Source organism: Orcinus orca, chromosome 9 (assembly GCF_937001465.1).
Source record: "Orcinus orca chromosome 9, mOrcOrc1.1, whole genome shotgun sequence".
Lineage (NCBI taxonomy): Eukaryota > Metazoa > Chordata > Mammalia > Artiodactyla > Delphinidae > Orcinus > Orcinus orca.
In genome coordinates, this window is record NC_064567.1 from 77906106 (window position 1) to 77927939 (window position 21834).

At 35.7% G+C, this 21834-nt stretch overlaps 1 protein-coding gene across 1 annotated transcript in view; it reads left to right on the forward strand.

Moving 5' to 3' along the window:
* Positions 1-21834, forward strand: part of SEMA3D (semaphorin 3D) — a 210109-nt gene that overhangs the window by 24893 nt on the left and 163382 nt on the right. The window contains exon 2 of the mRNA XM_033440035.2: positions 2832-2926. The gene's annotated coding sequence lies outside the window, so the exon portion shown is untranslated. The remainder of the gene's footprint in view (positions 1-2831; positions 2927-21834) is intronic.

The following is a 21834-nucleotide window of genomic DNA, read 5'->3' on the forward strand; positions in this document are numbered from 1 at the left end:
ACTTCTCTGAGCATCAGTTTCATCACAAGCTAATTTGGATTAAAAATATCTACCTGCAGCAGCTTGAAATGAAAATCATTGAGTTTAGCGCATAGTAAGCATTCAAAAAAGGTTGTTTATTATCATTATTATTGATGATTCCATTTAAAAAAGGTTTATAACTTACAGTGCAAGTTCAAGCCTTCTTTGTTAGAACAGGCATCTGTGACTTTACTCATTTCAATTTATATTTGGAAGATAGGCAGGACTTACTTTTTTTTTCCAACTGTTTTTGAAAGGGCATTCAGACATGAAATGCTTGATTATTTACTTGAATCAGGATTGAAACACTTGGCTAGTTGAAGGCAATTCTGGGAATTAGAAAAAGGGCCCCTCTCTGAATGACTGAAGCTGGGTTTCTGAATTGGGTCTTTCAAAAATAATAGGGTTCTTTGCCCATTTTCCATGAATTTACATTTTTCATAGAACATTGCTTTGGATCAGATAAAATTTAAGTAACATCTCTCATTTTTTTCATTACTTTATTAATCGTTCTCACTCTCCTTACATCCTTTCTGTTGGACACTGGACTCTTTCTTTCCTTATTTATTTTCCTATCATGTGTACTCTCTTTATATAGCCTTTGTTTTTTTCAGATTCCAGTTCTTATTTTTCAAGTGTGACAAATATACTGTCATGAATTTTTAGAAATTTAGCTTTATTTTACTCTTCACTTTCTCACAAGCACTATGTTCTTTGCTTTGCAAGAATTTTCTTACTAAATTATGATTCTGTTGTGTGGTGAGTGATATTATTTTCTACCTTACGCAGATGAGGAAACTGAGGCACAGAGAGATTACATCACTTGCCCAAGTTCCCGCCTACTAAGTGTGAAGAATGGGATGTGGACCCAGGAGGTTTGATTCCAAGGCTCAGGCTCTCCAGTGCTACACAAATATTACCTCATTTTCTTGAAGAGGCACTTTCAAAGACTGCCTTTTTTTCCCTTTCCTTTACTCTCTCTATGTTTTATATTCCTACTCATTTCTTTTAGGAATTTCCCCCTTCCCTTCAAAATGTAGAGTAACATTTTAGAATATACTGCTTTCCCTCTCCTGTTCTGCCTTTCTTACCGCATCTTTGTCCTTGCAGGTCACTAGCTCACTGCTGGGGATGTGCTTGGCCTCTGAACCTTTGCCTTGTGACATTCATTTGCTGACTCAGTTCCTTTACTTCTGTCTTCCAAGGAGTTTGAGCATTTTAAATGTTACTTTCCTCTCAGTCAGTTCCAAGATGATGTTTGCCTCTGCTAAGTGTATTTCCTTTAAGCTACTGGGACCTTCTGTTCTGCAGATTGCTTTTTGGTGCATTTGGAATGAAGTTGCCAAGTTTCTTTTTGTGCATATGCTCGCTTTTCACTTCCTGGAAACTTGACAGAGTTTCCACTCTTTTTCTACATTGTTCTCTCTTCACTCCGCTAGTATACCTCTGCCATATTGTTTTCTCTCCACCCCAGTTCCCTTCAGAATCCCTTGTCCTGAATGCTTCAATCTACCAGAAACTTCCACTGTCTTTTTTATTGTGGCAACAAGAGCTGTATTTTAATTAAGTACAGTATGTCAGTCTGTGAAAACAAATGGCTATACATTCTGGAAACTTAAGCAAACTAAGTTTTGTTATTATTTTTTTACCTGATCTACTCCATCTGCTTCTTTCATTTCTCTTATAAGAATTGTGCTTTAATGATTCCCAAGAAACTCATAATGAGGATGTGGCTTTACCCAGTAATCACTGTATGTGAACTATGAGTGCTTATTGGTGCTGTGATTGAGGACGCAAATCATGTAAGAAATCCAGGGCAGTGGAAAGATCACCGGGCATGCAGTCAGAAGATGCCAGTCCTTGCTGTTGGTGGTTCTTAATGTCAACTTTATTTTAGCTTCTACAGTATCTCCTCTTATTCTCAGCTTTGTTATTTGTAAAATGGAGGATTAATAATACCTAATTCCAAAGGTGAGGTTCAAATGAGACAAAAAGCACACATGTTTTACAGTTTGGAAATAGCTATACAACAGGTACAGATTATTATTAGATTGACTCTCAAAGCACAGAGATGAAAGTTTGTCAAGCACATAAAAATTTAAATGAAAACGAGTGGAAAATATGACCAGAACTGTATAAGAATTTCATTTATTTAGTTTTCTATCGAGTATCAGGAGTTTTCTTAAAATTTTGAAATCTGCACTTTGGGTTTTATTTAATGGAAGAAAACTTCAGCATAGCCCTATAAATATTTGAGTGTGTGAGGGTGATGGTGACATGTTTTGCTGACCCAAATATCGTAATCCAAAAATGATACTACGTGGGTCGTTCACAGTTTCTTCATATGATAGGGTAGCTATTCCAGTATGATTCGTAGGGAAAACACAGATGGCCTACAAAGACATGCAGCAGCATGTGTTATTATGGATGAAGTTCCACCTGGGAATCCTTTGCTTCCTTCTGTGAGGAGTCCTGTCACTCCCACAGGAATGGTGATTTCAAGGTTTTATGTCTCCCCACATGTCTAATTATATAAGTGATTCATTTACATTTTAATCTTTAAAAATACCATATTGCAAGTGAACACATAGAATCACTGGAAGCCATATTAAAAGGATCTACTATCCCATTTTATTCCCTTCTGAAAACTGCTGAATTACTATGCCATTTCAAGCCATTAATTAATGAAGACCTTTGTATGAACAAAATATGGAGGATAAAGCTAAATTTTTCAGTTCTTTTGAAAATTGAGCTTGAACTGTTAAGATGATTCCAATTTTTTTTATTCTGTTGATTGCTTTGTCCTCTAGAATCGTGGTAACCATCTGAGTGGTCAAGTTGCTTGTATCTTATGCATACAGACTGATATCAGCTGTTTCCTGGGACGTGCCTCGCTCCATACCAGGTGAACAGATTTTTCACTTGTATCTTTATACTTCCCTTCCTAATTCTAGGGTTGCCTTCTTTTCTGCCTTATTGCAATTATTCTCTATAAACCTCTCCCCTTAGTACCAGGTTAAATAATAATGTTTCTCCTCTAGATTATTTATGTCCTTTGCCTGTTTGTAGATAGCTACTTTGCCCATCCACTTGTCGCCCTGCCAAGATGTGCTCATTTAGCGCTTTAATCTTTTATCATCAGTCATTCTTCTCTGCATCTTAATCACTGTTCCATCGTGTCCCTGAACTCCTTCCAGCTTCTCTGCACCTTTTGGGTAATGAGGTGCCTGGATCTGAGCACCAGGTCCGGTCCCATGAGTCCTGTCTAGGAGGGTCCCATTGCCTCCAGGCTGCTGTGATGCCTTCTTGTTCCCTGAGGTGCTCATTAGAGAGGTGATGCCTGTCTCTACAGGCAGAGTCAAGCATGGCTTCATCGCCCCCGTTCTCCTATAGCTCCCTTCTGGCTAATCCTTTTTCCAGAGTGACAATTCCAATTTCTCTCCTCCCCCCTCATTTTCTGGCTCTCTAGCTCTTGCTGTAAGTTTGTCCCTGTTGCTCTTTACTGCTTTTATTTTACTTATCCTGCCTGACTCATGATCTAATTCATCTGTTTTTCTCCCCATTTCTGTCTTTTTCTTGATCTAATGCAACATCTTCCCAGTTCCACCATTTTCTACTTGGTGCTGATAACAATCTCTGCCACTCTGATTGTACATGCATCTATCTCTTAACCAGATCGACTTCTTTCACTCCTCCATGGGAAAGATACGCTTATTCCCTTATGTTTATCTAATATCTTACCTTGTCATTTTTTTAACGAAAGAGTAAGTAGTTTGACATTATTCTGTTAGGCTTGAAAATTTAGTTTTATCACAGTTCCTCAGAGAAATGAGCTATACATTATGTTTAATACTACTGTTTGCAACTTAATAAAATGACATTTAGTTCAGTTTTTAATCCATAAATTATATATTTTTGGGAAAGATATGATAGGTATAATGTCTCTGAAGTAGTTACAATGTAAATCATGGTTTGTGTTTCTTAAATACTTGTTAATCCTTTCTTCCTTCACTCCATTCTTCCCTGTCTTTCCTGCTTCCTTCCTCCCATCACATAATGGTCCTGAAATCCTGGCATCTGCAGGATAGAGTGAGGGAGAGAATGCAGCACCTGTGATTCTAGACCCTGCTCTAAAAGTGATGAACTGTACAGCCACGTTGAATCACTTATATCGTCACTTGTGTTCTCATACATAACAAGAGCTGGCTTCAAAAAAGTGATGATTAAGTGAGAATAAGATAGCATTTTATTCACAATTTATAGGAATATGAGAGATAACTCCTAAATAAGTTTTGGGTCAAATTAAGGAGGACCTTGACAACTGGAAAAGTTTTATGTGAAACAACAGAAGGCTTCCCATTGCTTGTCAAATGAATTTTATCAAAACTTTCAAGAGTATGAATGTGGTTTGAGTAAAAATGGAGAATTGAAGTGAGGGAGGCTGGAAAAGTTGCTAGGAAAATGTTATAACAGTTTAGGAATTAGATAGTAAAGACAGATAAAGATTAGAGCTTGGAGGAAAAGTTGAATCTAGTATTATGGATTTGGGAACCAACTTTAAAATCAGTGGCTGGTCAAAAGTGGTTGGATTGTCTTACCACCTGGAGTGTTTTTTATTTATTATTATTATTTTTAACATCTTTATTGGAGTATAATTGATTTACAATGGTGTATTAGTTTCTGCTTTATAACAAAATGAATCAGCTATACATATACATATGTTCCCACATGTCCTCCCTCTTGCGTCTCCCTCCCTCCCACCCTCCCTATCCCACCCCTCTAGGTGGTCACAAACCACCGAGCTGATCTCCCTGTGCTATGCGGCTGCTTCCCACTAACTATCTATTTTATGTTTGGTAGTGTATATATGTCCATGCCACTTTCTCACTTTGTCCCAGCTTACCCTTTGCCCTCCCCGCATCCTCAAGTCCATTCTCTAGTAGGTCTGCATCTTTATTCCCATCTTGCCTGTAGGTTCTTCATGACCTTTTTTTTTTTTTTTAGATTCCATATATATGTTAGCACACGGTATTTGTTTTTCTGTTTCTCACTTACTTCACTCTGTAGGACAGACTCTAGGTCCATCCACCTCACTACAAATAACTCAATTTCATTTCTTTTTATGGCTGAGTAATATTCCATTGTATATATATGCCACATCTTCTTTATCCATTCATCCGTTGATGGACACTTAAGTTGCTTCCATGTCCTGGCTATTGTAAATAGAGCTGCAATGAACATTGTGGTACATGACTCTTTTTGACTTATGGTTTTCTCAGGGTATATGTCGAGTAGTGGGACTGCTGGGTCATATGGTAGTTCTATTTGTAGTTTTTTTTTTTTTTTTTTTTTTTTTTTTTTGCTGTACGCGGGCCTCTCACTGTTGTGGCCTCTCCCGTTGCGGAGCACAGGCTCCGGACGCGCAGGCTCAGCGGCCATGGCTCACGGGCCCAGCCGCTCCGCGGCATGTGGGATCTTCCCAGACCGGGGCACGAACCCGTGTACCCTGCATCGGCAGGCGGACTCTCAACCACTGCGCCACCAGGGAAGCCCCCTATTTGTAGTTTTTTAAGGAACCTCCATACTGTTCTCCATAGTGGCTCTATCAATTTACATTCCCACCAACAGTGCAAGAGGGTTCCCTTTTCTCTACACCCTCTCCAGCATTTATTGTTTGTAGATTTTTTGATGATGGCCATTCTGACTGGTGTGAGAGATATCTCATTGTAGTTTTGATTTGCATTTCTCTAATGCTTAATGATGTTGAGCATCCTTTCATGTGTTTGTTGGCAATCTGTATATCTTCTTTGGAGAAATGTCTATTAAGGACTTCTGCCCATTTTTGGATTGGGTTGTTTGTTTTTTTGATATTGAGCTGCATGAGCTGCTTGTAAATTTTGGAGATTAATCCTTTGTCAGTTGCTTCATTGGCAAATATTTCCTCCCATTCTGAGGGTTGTCTTTTCGTCTTGTGTATGGTTTCCTTTGCTCTGCAAAAGCCTTTGAGTTTCATTAGGTCCCATGTGTTTATTTTTGTTTTTATTTCCATTTCTCTAGGAGGTGGGTCAAAAAGGATCTTGCTGTGATTTATATCACAGAGTGTTTCGCCTATGTTTTCCTCTAAGAGTTTGATATTGCCTGGCCTTATATTTAGGTCTTTAATCCATTTTGAGTTTATTTTTGTGTATGGTGTCAGGGAGTGTTCTAATTTCATTCTTTTACATGTAGCTGTCCAGTTTTCCCAGCACCGCTTATTGAAGAGGCTGTCTTTTCTCCATTGTGTGTTCTTGCCTCCTTTATCAAAGATAAGGTGATCATATGTGTGTGGGTTTATCTCTGAGCTTTCTATCCTGTTCCATCACCTGGAGTGTACTCATGGCTAATCCAGACTCCAGAATACCCCTCTGTGACTTGCTGAAATGGAGTATTTGGAGAGGGCAGCATGGAAACTGTAATTGTTACAAGCCCCTCAGTTACTTCGTATGCTCATAACTGGTTACAGAATTTTCAGGGGAAAGAGTTGTCATTGTCACAATAAGTTAATTTTAGGGTCTAGTGTGATGAGGAAAAGAAAGAGTAACTAAAGGGGATTAATGGACCAAGAGACTAGGATCATGGAGGGAAAAACCTGGGCCTGCGATGAGGGAATGATGTGGTTAACCAAGCAGGTAGACACAGTAGGCACGGTTGGTAGGAATGGGTGAAGAAGTTCAAGTGAGGAATTTGTGAGACACCTAGGAATTCTGAGCTTTTGTTCTTAGTAGAATAGAAAAACTTCCGAATGGTATTGCAAATCAGTGTGCTTTAGGTAACTAAAGTGAAAAGTTGAGAACAGAATATTGTTGGGGAACGGAACTACACCTCTGGCCAGCAGAGATTTGGTTGTTTAGTTCTCTTTTGTTTTCCCCAAACAGTGGTGATGCATGTGAAACTATAAATTAATGCTTTTCAATTACTTATATGTATTGGGAAAGCAAAATCAAAAAGTAAATGGCTAATCATCTTCGGGCACAGTGCCTAGGACCCAGACATCAGAGTGTTAGTGTGAGCACTTAAGAGAAAACGTATAGGGTTTAGGAAAGGGTCAAATAGTGGAGAAAAGATGCATAAATTGTACAGTGGGGGCCTGTTTAGGGATACCAAATTGTTAACTTCTTTGCAGAAGCATTTTTTAGGAACTTAGTCTTGCTTGGGAAAATGAATGAAAAAATCTTTCTGTTAATACTTTGAAAATAGCCAGTCTTTTATTCAAGCTATTTTCATTTAGTATACTACACCAGTATTTCAACATTAACATCAAAACTGTGACCTTGTTTGAGATTAGTGTTCTTTATTTACTGCCACGTTTTTAGTATTGACTTTCTTTAGCCATCGAAGCAAATAAGAATGAATCTTTATTTCACAAAATGAAGAAAGAGAATCAAAACACAGATCTTTAAAAAAAAAAAAAATCTGACTTAAAAAAGTAGGCTTGTGTTGGGGATAGTAAGACTTTCTATATCTCAAAGTGTCATTTGTTTCTGAAGCATGTCAGCCTCCCTGCACAGTGACTTACTGTGCTTATCTATAAAGAGAAAAATAAACTATTATGCAAACTCACTTCCATTTGGAAACTGTAGTGCCAAGTGTTAATGGCATCATTATTTCAAACAAAATCTGTTAGAACCATTACTTTTTGTCATAGGTTTCATGTGGGAATTTCCATGAAGAGTTTGTAGTCTATAAGACATTCACATGGCATAACTATTTTCTTCTTACTATCTATTATGCTAATGATTTTCTGGGTAGACAAATTGGTCCTTTTATAAAAAAAGAAGTCAATTTCTTAACCTTTGCTAGCTGTCTTTCTGAATGTATCCCTTATACCAATTGAATATGGGTGATATATTGGTGATATCTTTGGAGGGAAATGTAAACGACACATGAGGGGATGGAGTTTGCCCATAAGTTGGTAAGCACCTTAAAAATTTTCAATGTTGAATTAAAATGTCATCAAGACAACAAGAATTAAAGAGAGAGTTGTTTTTCTCAGGAGAGAATTTTGGAACTTTGTTAACTCTTGAAAGTACACTTGTTCTTTCAGGTTGGTAGAAACAAGCTCTAGCATTCTATGAAATACATAAAAGTTGAAGACTGCTTTGTTATATTAAGAATTACTGGGGCTTCCTGGTGGCACAGTGGTTGAGAGTCCGCCTGCCGATGCAGGGGACGCAGGTTCGTGCCCTGGTCCGGGAGGATCCCACGTGCCGCTGAGCGGTTGGGCCCGTGAGCCATGGCCGCTGAGCCTGCGCGTCCGGAGCCTGTGCTCCACAATGGGAGAGGCCACACAGTGAGAGGCCTGCATACCACAAAAAAAAAAAAAAAAAGAATTACTTATCTTATGGCATAATATAAGATAAATATAGCAACACCTTATTTTGTCTACATGTAGCACTTCTAAGCTAATATATATAAAATATACGTGTCAGAAGTAGGTGATTAAAAACTAGCAATCTTCAGAAGAAAAATCAACATAATTGAATAAATCCAGATAAATTTGGACTTAAAAGTATATCAGGTAAAATAAAGGGAATTGTATACATGTGATGAGTCATATTGTTTTTTCATGATTTCAACAGCTCAGTGTTAAATTGTTGTTGATTAAGGTACCTCAGTTTTTTAATGAGAAATCAAAGACTGTTTACTTGTTGTTCTATGATAGGTGCAAAGTCCACTATGGTAATATAAGATGCTTTAATAATTTGCATTCTATTAAAGAGCTAACCTTCATTAGAAATAAATATCTAAAATAAAATAAGGCATTCATATCTGTAAATGTAATACACCTAGAAGGTAAAAAAAGCTATAATTATATTATTATGCTTTTTCAAATAATAAATGTTTCACAGTCACTAAATATATAAATGAATTATTTACAAAGTGTCTTTAATAAACACCATCACTAGGGGCTGCTCACTGATTTGTCTATAATTAAGGATTCATGTACTCTTGCATATTACCTCCTTGTTGAAAACACATTAAGTTTCTGTATGACCAGGTGTTATCAGAGATTTAATATGTACCCATGGAAAAGAAATAACTAGTTGACCCATCAGGGAGATTAAAACTAACGCCATTGCCTCATGAGTACTAAGCTCTAATGGACAAGTTAACTAGCCTCCTAGTGATTTAGTGCACAGTAAGAAATGTATTTTATTAAGTATTACTATCTCTTAGCAACATTCTTTAAATTACAAGAGAAAATAAAAATATTTATATCATGCTTTAGTGTTTAGAGGTGAAGTGTATTGATAGCTTCATCTCACATTTAAAAATATTTTTTAAAAAAGTCAGATGGATTGGCAGGATGTATAGATAAAGCGAATTTAGAAAACCGTTAATCATTGAATCCGGGTATGGGTATATGGATGTTTGCTGTATATTTTATGGTTATAAATATTAAAAATATTAAAAAATTTTATAATAAAAGTTTGGAAAAACATTTGCAACATAGACTATTACATCATTTTTGAAAGCAATCAATGTGATAAAATATGAAGGGAGCTGCCAATAATAACATGATATAATTCCTTATAAGTAGAAAGACAAGCTATGCTATATTTTAATATGTGAAGTATATTTTTAAAGTAAATTTGAACTTTAGCTAAATTCCTTTCAGATGTATATATTTTTTGAAAACAGATTTTACTCTTTTCTCTTTAGATTATATGTTTAAACCTAATTATTTTTTATGGTTGTTTATTATTCAGAGATAACCTAAAGTTATCACCTTGTGTTGTATTTTCATCAATGGGCTTATTCAGTTTTATGGTCCTCTCTGGTACATTTACAGAGTGCACTTTATGCTGCACTTCTACTTTCCTATAAACAAGGAAACAATCTGTACTACTGTATTTCAAATCATTGCCATCCCAGCCATTACTTCATTTGCAGTGAAAAGCACAAATAAACTGGGCAAGTACATTTCATACATGTTCATTTCTAAAGTGTTAATAAGTAAATGACTGTTGGCCTTTGCACAGAGGAAGTGGCACACCCCCCCACATGGTGGGATTTGTGTATTTCTCTGTCCATTCCCCTCACATCTATTAGTCCTTCTGGGTTTTGTTCCATCTTTTTTTTAAATAAAGTATTTAAGCAGTCCGTTAAAAGTTACGTGTTATCAGCCCCTATGAGTTAGGAATACCTGAGCTTTAATTACTGTGTATCCTAGACAGTCCTAAGAAAATGGGGCATAGGGAGAGTTTGGAACTTAGGCGCTCTCTGATGTCAGTAACATCTGAACATTTCTCAGTTTAGCAGGCACGGGGGTAGGACGCCAGGCAGGCAGGAGCAAGCTAAGGCACTGTGTGCTAGAGAACAGGAGCAAGATAGGGCCTCTTTGGGCTGAGCTGAAAGAGGGAGAGGAGACAGTCTGCGTGATGGTTTGCTAGCAGTCTTTGGATAATCTATGTCCATACCACGTGCAATGTTCTTTATAGATATGATCAGTACAAAAAGACCATGGATTACTAATGATGATTGAATCTCTGGCATATAATTTTACTGATAGTTTTCATTGAAACAAATACAGTGTAAAGTCATTATGATGCCTCTGGTCCTACTAGTCATTCACTTTTGAATGTCGTCAAGATTAGAAATTACCTGTCAATAGTTATTTATTTCTCTCAGAATCAGGGTCACAGGTTTCTGTTAATTGCCAGTACAAACAAGTGCAAGTGTCCCAGTTTCTAGGCTACTTGCATTTGATATGCATGGGTGCCAAGAGCAAAAGACCGACAACTATGCTAGGGCTTTCAACTATCTTATTAGATTCACAGAATAACAAAATTTACCATATGGGTGACAAGCAGTTGTTCAATTTCTCATCTGGTTCAATATTTGTATTTGTTTTCTAAAATATACTTTTTATAGAAATTATTTTGATAATGAGGTTATCAATATGTATTTGAAGGCATATCACTAGTACTAATCTTAGCAAAGCTCTTTTGTTATTAAATTATTACTAGCTCTGTTAATGCTCTTATTGTTCCAGTGTTTTCCAAGCATTATCAATACCTCTGTTTTCTTTTACTATAAGATGTTACTAACCTTTTACACCCTTGTCCAGTCTGAGGTCGTTTTCATCCTTACCAACTTCTCTTCTCCACAACCCAACGTAGGTTTATGTTGTCTTCTTTTTGCACTACTACTCCTTTTTAGGCAAGAATACAGATGTCTTTGGGCTACCAAAGCATTTAATTTGTTCATCTGAGATCAAATTTAGTTGTAAATGTTGATAGCTCTTTCACTTGCTTATGATTAACAATGATCCTTCCATATGCAGCTTTGACTTAGCTTAATAATCAGGAAGAGGTCGATCCAGTCATTACTTACTTGCACATTTCAGTGAAGTTTGTCCAGCAGGTGTTTGAAATAATCAAAACTTATGATCAAAAAGCATCCTCTCTGTGTAAACAAATACTTTTCTGCAAGTAAGTGTAGGTGTAAAATAAAACATTACATTGTAACAAGGAAGAAGTCAAGGTGAGAGAAGCAGGAAATTTTACAGTGATGATATTTTCCTATATTTTATTATCAGGCCATAGCAAACATACAATAATGAACATATGATGTAATTAGAAAGTAAATAAAACCATTCTGGACATACAACACATCTGTAACAGATTTTCCTTGCAAATTAGTTTTCTGGACGTTTTCGTTGCTTTAATCCAAGTGGGCTTAGAAAACTTGACTCTTTTTAGATAGGATCTATAATTTGTGAATTTATAATATGAATTACAAGTTGCGTAATATCTTTTAGGAAAAGGCTAACATAAAACCTCAAGATGGCCTAGAACCTTCAGTTCAATACAATCGAATATGAAATACTAATGCAAAAAGCATGTGAGATGCTTTGAGGATGTAGAAAGAATGGTATTCCAATAAACTATAATAATTAAATTAAAAACTGCATACTTAAATGATCATCACACATACACACAAATTGATAGTAAAGCTCAATTTTAACCAATATTGAAATGTATTCTAGTCTGATTATTAAATCTTCTGATGAAGAACTACATACTTTCTGGAGTTGATTTTGAAAATAATCTATTACTGTTTGTTAAGAACATCACACTGTTTTGCTTGTATGTATGCTTTGTTCAGTTTTGCTTTTGTTTGGGATTAGAAGATTTCCAGAAATTGTTTATATGTGTGTAAATGTAGAGAAGTTTACCTAGTTTTGTTGAAGATTTCTGAAGTGAAGAATGAAGGAAGGAAAGAAGACAGACTGTTCAGAACTAAGAGAGGGAAGGAGAAAATGAACAAACTTCATAAATAATAATTTATTTTCTGTATTCAGTTTTTGCATAAGTTTTCTGTGGCAAATCCCTTATGTTGCTTTACTTGCCTTTTAGTCTCAGTAATATCAGATAACTTCTAATTTCCTGGTGTGCGTGTGTGTGTGTGTATTTCTTTGTATGCAGGGAACAGTGCTATTTATATATTTATTTTTAAATTTTTATTTTATATTGGAATATAGTTGGTTAATAATGTGTTAGTTTCAGGTGTAGAGCAAAGTGATTCAGTTATATACATATATAAAGAATATATATATTCCTTTTCAAATTCTTTTCCTGTTTAGGCTATTTACAGAATATTAAGCAGAGTTCCCTGTGCTATACAGTAGGTCCTATATCTATTTTAAATATAGCAGTGTGTACATGTCAATTCCAAACTCCCAATCTATCCCCCGGTAACCATAAATTTGTTCTCTAAGTCTGTGAATCTGTTTCTGTTTTGTAAATCTGTTCATTCGTATCATTTTTTTTTAGATTCCACATGTAAGCAATATCATATGGTATTTGTCTTTCTCTGTCTGACTTCACTTATATGATACTCTCCAGGTCCATCCATGTTGCTTCAAATAGAGTTATTTCATTCTTTTTAATGGCTGAGTAATATTGCATTGCATACATGTACCACATCTTCTTTATCCATTCATCTGTCGATGGACATTTAGGTTGCTTCCATGTCTTGGCTATTGTAAACAGCGCTGCAATGGAGGTTTCTTAAAAAACTAAAAATAGAGATACCATATGATCCAGCAATCCCACTCCTTGGCATGTATCTGGAGAAAAACATGGTTCGAAAGGATACGTGCACCCCAATGTTCGTTGCAGCAGTGCTATTTATTTTTTATTCTTTTTTAATATTTATTTATTTATTAGGCTATACCTGGTCTTAGTTGTGGCATGAGGGATCTTTGTTGCCACGTGCGGGATCTTTGTTGTGGCATGCGGGCTCCTTTAGTTGCAGCATGTGGGATCTAGTTCCCAGACCAGGGATCAAACCCAGGCCCCCTGCATTGGGAGCACGGAGTCTTAACCACTGGGCCACCAGCCAAGTCCCAACAGTGCTATTTTATATTGCTTAGCATTTGAAGAAAGTTCAAGGTGATATTAAGCATTTAAATATTATAACTGTGTTAAATTATTTTTGAAACTCTAGAACATTGTAAAGCAATTATACTCCAATAAAGGTGTTTAAGAAAAAAACACAAAACTCTAGAAACACTGTTTTGAAATATTATTTTGTTTTTCCCACATTTACAATGAAAGAAACTCACAGGAAACAAAAAAATAACACCATCACCACATAGGGAAGTCAGTGTGAAGAAAGTCAGCTTTGGACTGTCTCCAGCGGGGCTTGATTTTGGTATCACAATGAAGATGTTGTTATACCAGGCTTCTACCTACTTGGTGAACTTAGACATAAACTCGGAAGACAGAAACATAGAAAAACTTCAGTGACTGTAATCTTCTGGCTATAAATCTGGAAGAGCTGGAAAAGACAAAAGAGTGAAGGAGATATTAAAATGAAGCTTGAAGAGTCAAGCAGTACATTGATTAGTATGTTGCATTAGCAAATTCTCCTGCAGATGTGATTTGGTGGGTGATGCTACTTGCAGTGATACATTTTTAAATTTCCTAGAAAAGCACTTAGAATGGAAATTTCCAAAGCTTTTCAGTACCTTAGCTCAGTAACATTTCCATGGTACCACTAGGCCAAGAAATAAACAAAAACCAAGAATTCTGTTTAATAAATAGTTGTAGCCAAACAGCTTATTAGTTCCAGCCAAAAAACTTAATAGGTATTTATGTCCTGACAGCCTAAATTGAAAGAAAAAATAAAATTAATATTTTTATTTTATTCTTAAATAACCGCAATTACTTCTTGATGGGTGTGTGAGTGTACGTTGGGCACTGCACAACTTCTCAAACCTTGGAAACAGATTGAACACTGTCATCTTTGTTACCTGTTCCACATGCATTTTCAGGAGGTACTTGCTTTTGATCTCGTGACCTGCTGAAAACCCAGCTTTGCACAGCTATGATGCCATTGAAAGGAATGTTTCACTCTCTAATGTTGAAACTGTGAAATACCTTGACTAGTAATTTGTAATGATACAACATCTGTGTCTGACAGATGTTGAATACAGTTGTGTTTACCTTGACATTTTAAAATATCCCACAGCGTGCCCTGTGAGTTCACTTAGCACTCCAGGGTGCCTTGGCACACGGTCTTGGAATCATGTAAACTATTAGATGCTAAAGTGAATCATAGACCCTGAATCTTAAAACTGAGAAGTCAAAAAGCCTCTGCCAGAGTGAAAGTAAATGGAAAGCACTGTTAAGCAAGTCTTCTTTATTCTTTAACATGTCTTATTCTTTAATCTCAATGTTTTCTAGTTTTCTCAAATATTTGAGAAATATAGTTATTGCAAATATTTATCAGGATTCGTAGTATAATTTTCTGTGGCTTTGGAAATTTGATGTTAGTATACACAGTGGTTGTTTGACGCAAATGTTAGTTGTATATTTTAAGAAAATAATATTATCACTGTCTATTAGGACATTTTCAATTTTGACATGGCATTTTAAGAGTTGGACTGTTTTTCAAAGTTTCCAACTATACGTTTTTCCAGCTACCTTTTTTCAACAGTCCATGAGATGTACGAGAGGAGACTTTCTATCTTCTCATGTGTATATCCTAACTGCAAATAAACCCTGGGGTGCTGTAAGTCAGGGGATTTGAACTAATTTTCCATTTTATCTAATTTTGCATTTCAGTAACCCAGTTAACTCTATAAACATTGTTTCCTTTTAAAAACAAATATATTATAGAAATGTGTATTTACTCTCAGCTAAGGAACTCAGTGGATCTTATCTGGATTATTAGAAGAAACCAAATATGAGAATTTTTAAACTAGATGATGTTATTCATTTCCTGAACAATAAACTATGAGAACCATCAGTGTCCCCAACTGAAGGCTTAGAACCAAAAACTAAAGCAAGTTATGTTAAAGTGAATCATTAAGAATATAAATCAATTTTTAAGTGAAAAGTAAAACAGAAAATATAATAATGTAGAGCTCTTCTTACATATCTCAGGCAGGGCTAAGTAATATTGATCATTCGTGGGGATACCTCATTCTTGTCACTGACATTCTTATGATTTTGAATTAAAATTTTGAGTCATTTATTTTTTTCCCATCTGTTCCTTTTGAATCCTAATTTCCCTACCACCTACTTTGTTAATAAAGTTTCTGTACCTTTAAATAGATAAAGTCGTCATAATCTCTGGCTGTGGTAACCAATTAGCTGACTTTCATAACAGGGATAACTGGTTTAAATTTTACTCACTGACTGAAACCATTTCTCATCTACTAGACAACCGGTGTTTGAAGGAATGAAACCCAGAACTGGTGCTGGGCAGGCTGGTTGGTCTGGGATCTTGTGAATTCTCTCAGCTAAAAAACTCTTAAAAATCTAAAGGGAGAAGTAGCAGGGAGTTGGTCATATGAATGAAGGCTGTATGGAGGTAATGGGAAGGGCATTTCACCTATGTTGTACATGCAATATTGACTCTGGTTGTTTCATATCCAACTACGAGAGCAGAAAGCAATAACTTAGCCTAGGTTGTGACGTGCAATATCTAGTAAGTGAAACATTAGGAGAAAATAATAATATGTAAATAATATGGTACTATAAGAAAAAGAATTTGATATTTTTAACTTCATAAAATCCTATCACCTAAATGTTAGAAATATGTGTGTATATGTATAGGTACATATACATACTTGTGTGTGTATGTGTGTGTGTGTGTGTGCATGTGTGTTTCTGGATGTTTCCTGTAAATGGATTGTAGTGTTATATTTTTCATGATTGGTATTGAATTGCTTTCTAGCCAGGTAGCTAGTCGCAGGTCTGTAGATAGAGGCATATTTACAGGTAGTTAGAAATAAGGATGATTAGAAAGATGGACAGAAACTCTACCCCTGTGCCTACTACTGTGAGTAAATGATGTTAAAATTGTGGCAACATAATAAACCCCTTCCCTGAAGGAATGAAAATGTTTGCCTGGTTCACTCACTTAATCCTAATTGCTATACCAAAGTGCCTTCTTCTGGACTTTCCATTCCTGAGGCTCTTTCCTTGCAGTGTGCATGTTAAATTTGCTACTCCTCTGAGCACCCACACTGATTTGCTGCATACTTTTCTAGCCTGCTTCAAAAGTCTGCTGCCATGTTACCAAAAGTATCTGGAGATTTTGCTGTGCATATATATATGTATATACACACATATATATTATACATATTTATATATACACATACACAAATATACAACATGTGAAGAGACTGGTTCTTGCCACTCCTCCATTTCTTTTATCTATGAAATCTGCCGCTATGCTATTTTTTCTTTTGAAATTATGACTAATTTCTTTTTATAAATACAATGACATGCTATCTTAAATGCAAAATCAAGTAAAGGATTTAAAAATAGTATGTGTGAAATGTGATGTCTTGTGTGTGTACATATATATATTGCAAAATGATAAAATGCTATACAAATATAAGGTGTATTGAATTGTCCTTTTATACCAACTAGTTTTTCTTTATGTGTATGTTTTGAGTCTCTCTTTAAGTTTTGTATTTGAGTCATCGAAAATAAGTTTTTTTAATTGGAGTATAATTGCTGTACAATGTTGTGTTAGTTTCTGCTGTACAATGAAGTGAATCAGCTATATGTATACATATATCCCCTCCTCTTGGACCTCCCTCCCATCCCTCCCCATCCCACCCATCTAGATCATCACAGAGCACCGAGCTGAGCTCCCTGTGCTATATGGCAGGTTCCCACTATCTATTTTACACATGACAGTGTATATATGTCAGTCCTAATCTCCCAATTCGTCCCACCCTCCCCATCCCCCCCCACCCCCCCACCGTGTCCACATGTCCATTCTCTATGTCTACGTTTCTATTCCTGCCCTGGAGACAGGTTCATCTGTACCATTTTTCTAGATTCCACATATATGCGTTAATGTATGATATTTGTTTTTCTCTTTCTGACTTACTTCACTCTGTATGACAGACTCTAGGTCCATCCACATCTCTACAAATGACCCAATTTCATTCCTTTTTTGGCTCAGTAATATTCCATTGTACATATGTACCACATCTTCTTTATCCATTCATCTGTCGTTGAATATTTAGGTTGTTTCCATGTCCTGGCTATTGTAAATAGTGCTGCAACGAATATTGGGGTACATGTGTCATTTTGAATTATGGTTTTCTCAGTGCATATGCCCAGTAGTGGGATTGCTGGGTCATATGGTAGTTCTATTTTTAATTTTTTAAGGAACCTCCATACTGTTCTCCACAGTGCTGTATCAATTTACATTCTCACCAGCAGTGCAAGAGGGTTCCCTTTTCTCCACACCCTCTTTAGCATTTATTGTAGATTTTTTAATGGTGGCCATTCTGACTGGTGTGAGGTGATACCTCATTGTAGTTTTGATTTGCATTTCTCTAATAATTAGTGATGTTGAGCATCTTTTCTTGTGCCTCTTGGCCATCTGTATGTCTCCTCTGGGGAAATGTCTATTAAAGTCTTCCACCTATTTTTTGATTGGGTTGTTTGTTTCTTTGATATTTAGCTCCATGAGCTGTCTGTATAATTTGGAGAAATGTCTATTAAAGTCTTCCACCTATTTTTTTATTGGGTTGTTTTTGTTTTAATTAATTAATTTATTTTTGGCTGTGTCTGGTCTTTGTTTCTGTGCAAGGGCTTTCTCCAGTTGCGGTGAGCGGAGACCACTCTTCATCTCAGTGCGTGGGCCTCTCACTGTCACGGCCTCTCCCATTGTGGAGCACAGGCTCCAGATGCACAGGCTCAGTAGTTGTGGCTCACAGGCTTAGTTACTCCGCGGCATGTGGGATCTTCCTAGACCAGGGCTCGAACCTGTGTCCCCTGCATTGGCAGGCAGATTCTTAACCACTGTGCCAACAGGGAAGCCCAGGTTGTTTGTTTTTTTGATATTTAGCTCCATGAGCTGTCTGTATATTTTGGAGATTAATCCTTTGTCTGTTGCTTCATTGCAAATATTTTCTCCCATTCTGAAGGTTGTCTTTTCCTCTTATTTATGGTGTTCCTTTGCTGTGCAAAAGCTTTTAAGTTTCATTAGGTCCCATTTGTTTATTTTTGTTTTTATTTTCATTACTCTAGGAGGTGGGTCAAAAAAAGATCTTGCTGTGGTTTATGTCAAAGAGTGTTTTTCCTGTGTTTTCCTCTAAGAGTTTGATAGTGTCTGCCCTTACATTTTGGTCTTTAATCCATTTTGAGTTTATTTTTGTGTATGGTGTTAGGGAGTGTTCTAATTTCATTCTTTTACATGTAGCTGTCCACTTTTCCCAGCACCACTTATTGAAGAGACTGTCTTTTCTCCCCTGTATATTCTTACCTCCTTTGTCATATATTAGGTGACCATAGGTACATGGGTTTATCTCTGGGCTTTCTATCCTGTACCATCGATCTATATTTCTGTTTTTGTGCCAGTACCATACTGTCTTGATTAATGTAGCTTTGTAGTATAGTCTCCCCAGTATAGGGCCTTCTCTATAGCAGATATTTTATGATTTTTTATTATTAAACACACTGTATTATCTTGCTCAGTGTGAAGGTTGAGTCATGATAATTTCCTGTTCCTTTTATTCGAGTTCTTTCCTATGAGTTGTATTTTCAGTACTCCAAGTGTCCAGCAAGGTAGCCAAGGTAGTTTTTGCAATGCCAAGTTTCTCTGATATTTTGGATAGATTGAGTTTAAAAGTGTCTGTAAAATGGTGGGGGAGAAATGCAGTTTCTTAACTTGTCATTCAGTTCTTAAATACATTTAGAACTAAAAATTAAATAACAACAATAGCATAAAATATATCAGTATCCTCTGATTAAATTATTGTTTGATTTAAGAAATGTACTTTTGTCTATCCCCTCCAAAAACAATAATATGTTGTTCAGATCATCACATCTATGTCAATACTACACAATTTATATTTGGCTTCATCATTCACTTACTCATGGTTTCTTTCATTCTTCATAATAAGTTGAACATGTGTTATATACCAAGCATTATGCCAGAATAAAAGAAAGGATAAAAAGTAGATGTCTCTGTCCTCATAATTCCTATATTTGAATGGAACCATTCCAGGAAGAGGTTAAAAATTCAGAAGATAGGTTAGAGTGATGCTGTCATTTATATTCAACAATTCAGAGTCTTGAAGACTCCTAATGAGGTTTCAAGGATTATAGTTTTCCTCCTTGCCTTATAAACAAATAAACCAAACTAAACACTACTCAAAGCCAAGCTAGATCTGTGTGTATTAGCCAGCTGCTCCAGGATTTCCCTCCAAAACTGATTTGTTCTCCTTAGTTAAGTACAGTGGCCACCAAAGCCAGATTGATTTGTAATGACAATTTTCCCATCTCTGGGATGTTAATCAATGGATTGGCATTAAAGTAAGAATCCATGGTAAATCCTAAGCAAATTCTGTGAGGTATTAATATCTGCTTTATATTAATCAGATGTTTCAAAGTAGTGGTGAAGGGCATAAGGAGGATAAGAACAAGCACACTTTAATTTTGGGCTCTAGACTCACTTTAAAGTGTTGGATATTGCAGACTAGCTCTTAAAAAAAAAAGTCTCTGTATAAATGCTTGGAAATCTTGCTAAAGATCCTCACACAAATTCTGGTGGTTCTGTAAATTGTGTGCATTTTTCCGTCACGTCAAGTCTGAGGCGAAAAATATATCACCACGCCGGGAATCCCTTCCCCTCTGTCTCACAGCAAAGTATGATGTTTTCTACCTTTGGGGACAAGAATAAAAGGTTCAGATTTCTGCATCTTACAGAGGTTTCAAAGCTAGTTTTAATTTCACCTTTTATTTTGTTTAATTTTAATTAATCTAAATTTTAAAAGTGGTACTCGATACAGTTATTGGAAAACTTTTAACTTTGTCTGAAACATCTATGGTACATTCAATCTCCTTTTGCAATTGTAAATTTTATGAAATCTGAATACAGACCAAGTATTTTGAATGAAAATCTAACATTCAAATAGAGAAATGCTGAAAGTGTAAATTGCGCAGCTGATTTGGAAGACTTAGAATGAAAAGCATAAAGCGTCTGATTAGTACTTTATCTATTGATTAAATGTTAAAATGATGGTATTTTAATATATTGGATTAAATAGAATATAAAAATTGGTTTCACCTGTTACTTTCTACTTACATGGCTACAAAAATTTTATAACGTGTGTGTCTTGCATTATATTTCTATTGGACGGAACTAGTATATATTTTAGAAGTGATATTAAATATAATATTACATATAATAACATACTTTATGTTATTTTTATCTCTGATTATTTTGAAATTACTGTGAGAATAAAATTATGAACATTTACCTTAAAACTTATATGTCAGGTACTCTAGTAATCACTTTATTTCTCTAGCTGACTGTATATGAGTGTGCCGTGTCATCTCATTTCCATATCTAATTACATGTAGCATCATGATTGGTATGTAGTGTGTATCCATTATCATTCTTGTGAGTAAGTTTTAAGATGCTCTTATTGGAAGTAATTTTTGCCTCATGGCTAAAGGTATGAGAGGCAGGATTATTGAAGAGAGAAGAAAAGTTTTAACAAACTGTTTGAGGTAGACTTCCTCTTAATGTTATTTTTCCTAATTAAGGTGGCAATGTCTTAGCATTTGGAATTCCCAGAGAAGATCTTTTCACTTCATGGCGCAAGAGAGAGATATTCAGGAAAATAATGTATAAGATGGGTTATATTTATTTTGAGAAACAATCACTCAGCCAAAAAGAGAAAAGGTTATTACATTCACATCATATTGCTTGTCTGGGAATCTTTCTAGTGAGAAAATGAATGGAGCCATAAAATTAAAGAAAATATTGACAGGGTTTTCAGACACTAGGAAGTGGCAGCCCCTCTTTCCTTTCTTATGAAAAATCTCTTTCTGGGATCTCTGAAACCAAACAAATATCAAAGGGCTTTATTCTTCTTTCTAAAAGTTGTCTACATCCTGTTCTCTGAGATCCATGACGAATGCAAATTGGGAAAATGCTGTATTACCATGGAGAACGATTAAATAAAAATAGGACCACCATGAGACAGTTAGATTCCTTATTCCCTGATGTAGTGTGTCTTTTACAAATAAATTATGACATCTTCAGAAAGTTTTTATTGTGGAGTTTTAAATAAGGTTGTAATTTCATGTCTTGAAATAAATTTTGGCTTTTAAAGTAATAAAATTCATATGAAAGTAACTCTAGCTGATACTGAAGTTGTAGATGAAACTAACCACTTTCTCAACATTTTACTAGGCATTTTTGGCTCAAAAATCTGTTATGTTGGTAAAGAAATGACTATTTAAGCTTTAAGTAAAGAATAATTTAAAAACTGGGGGA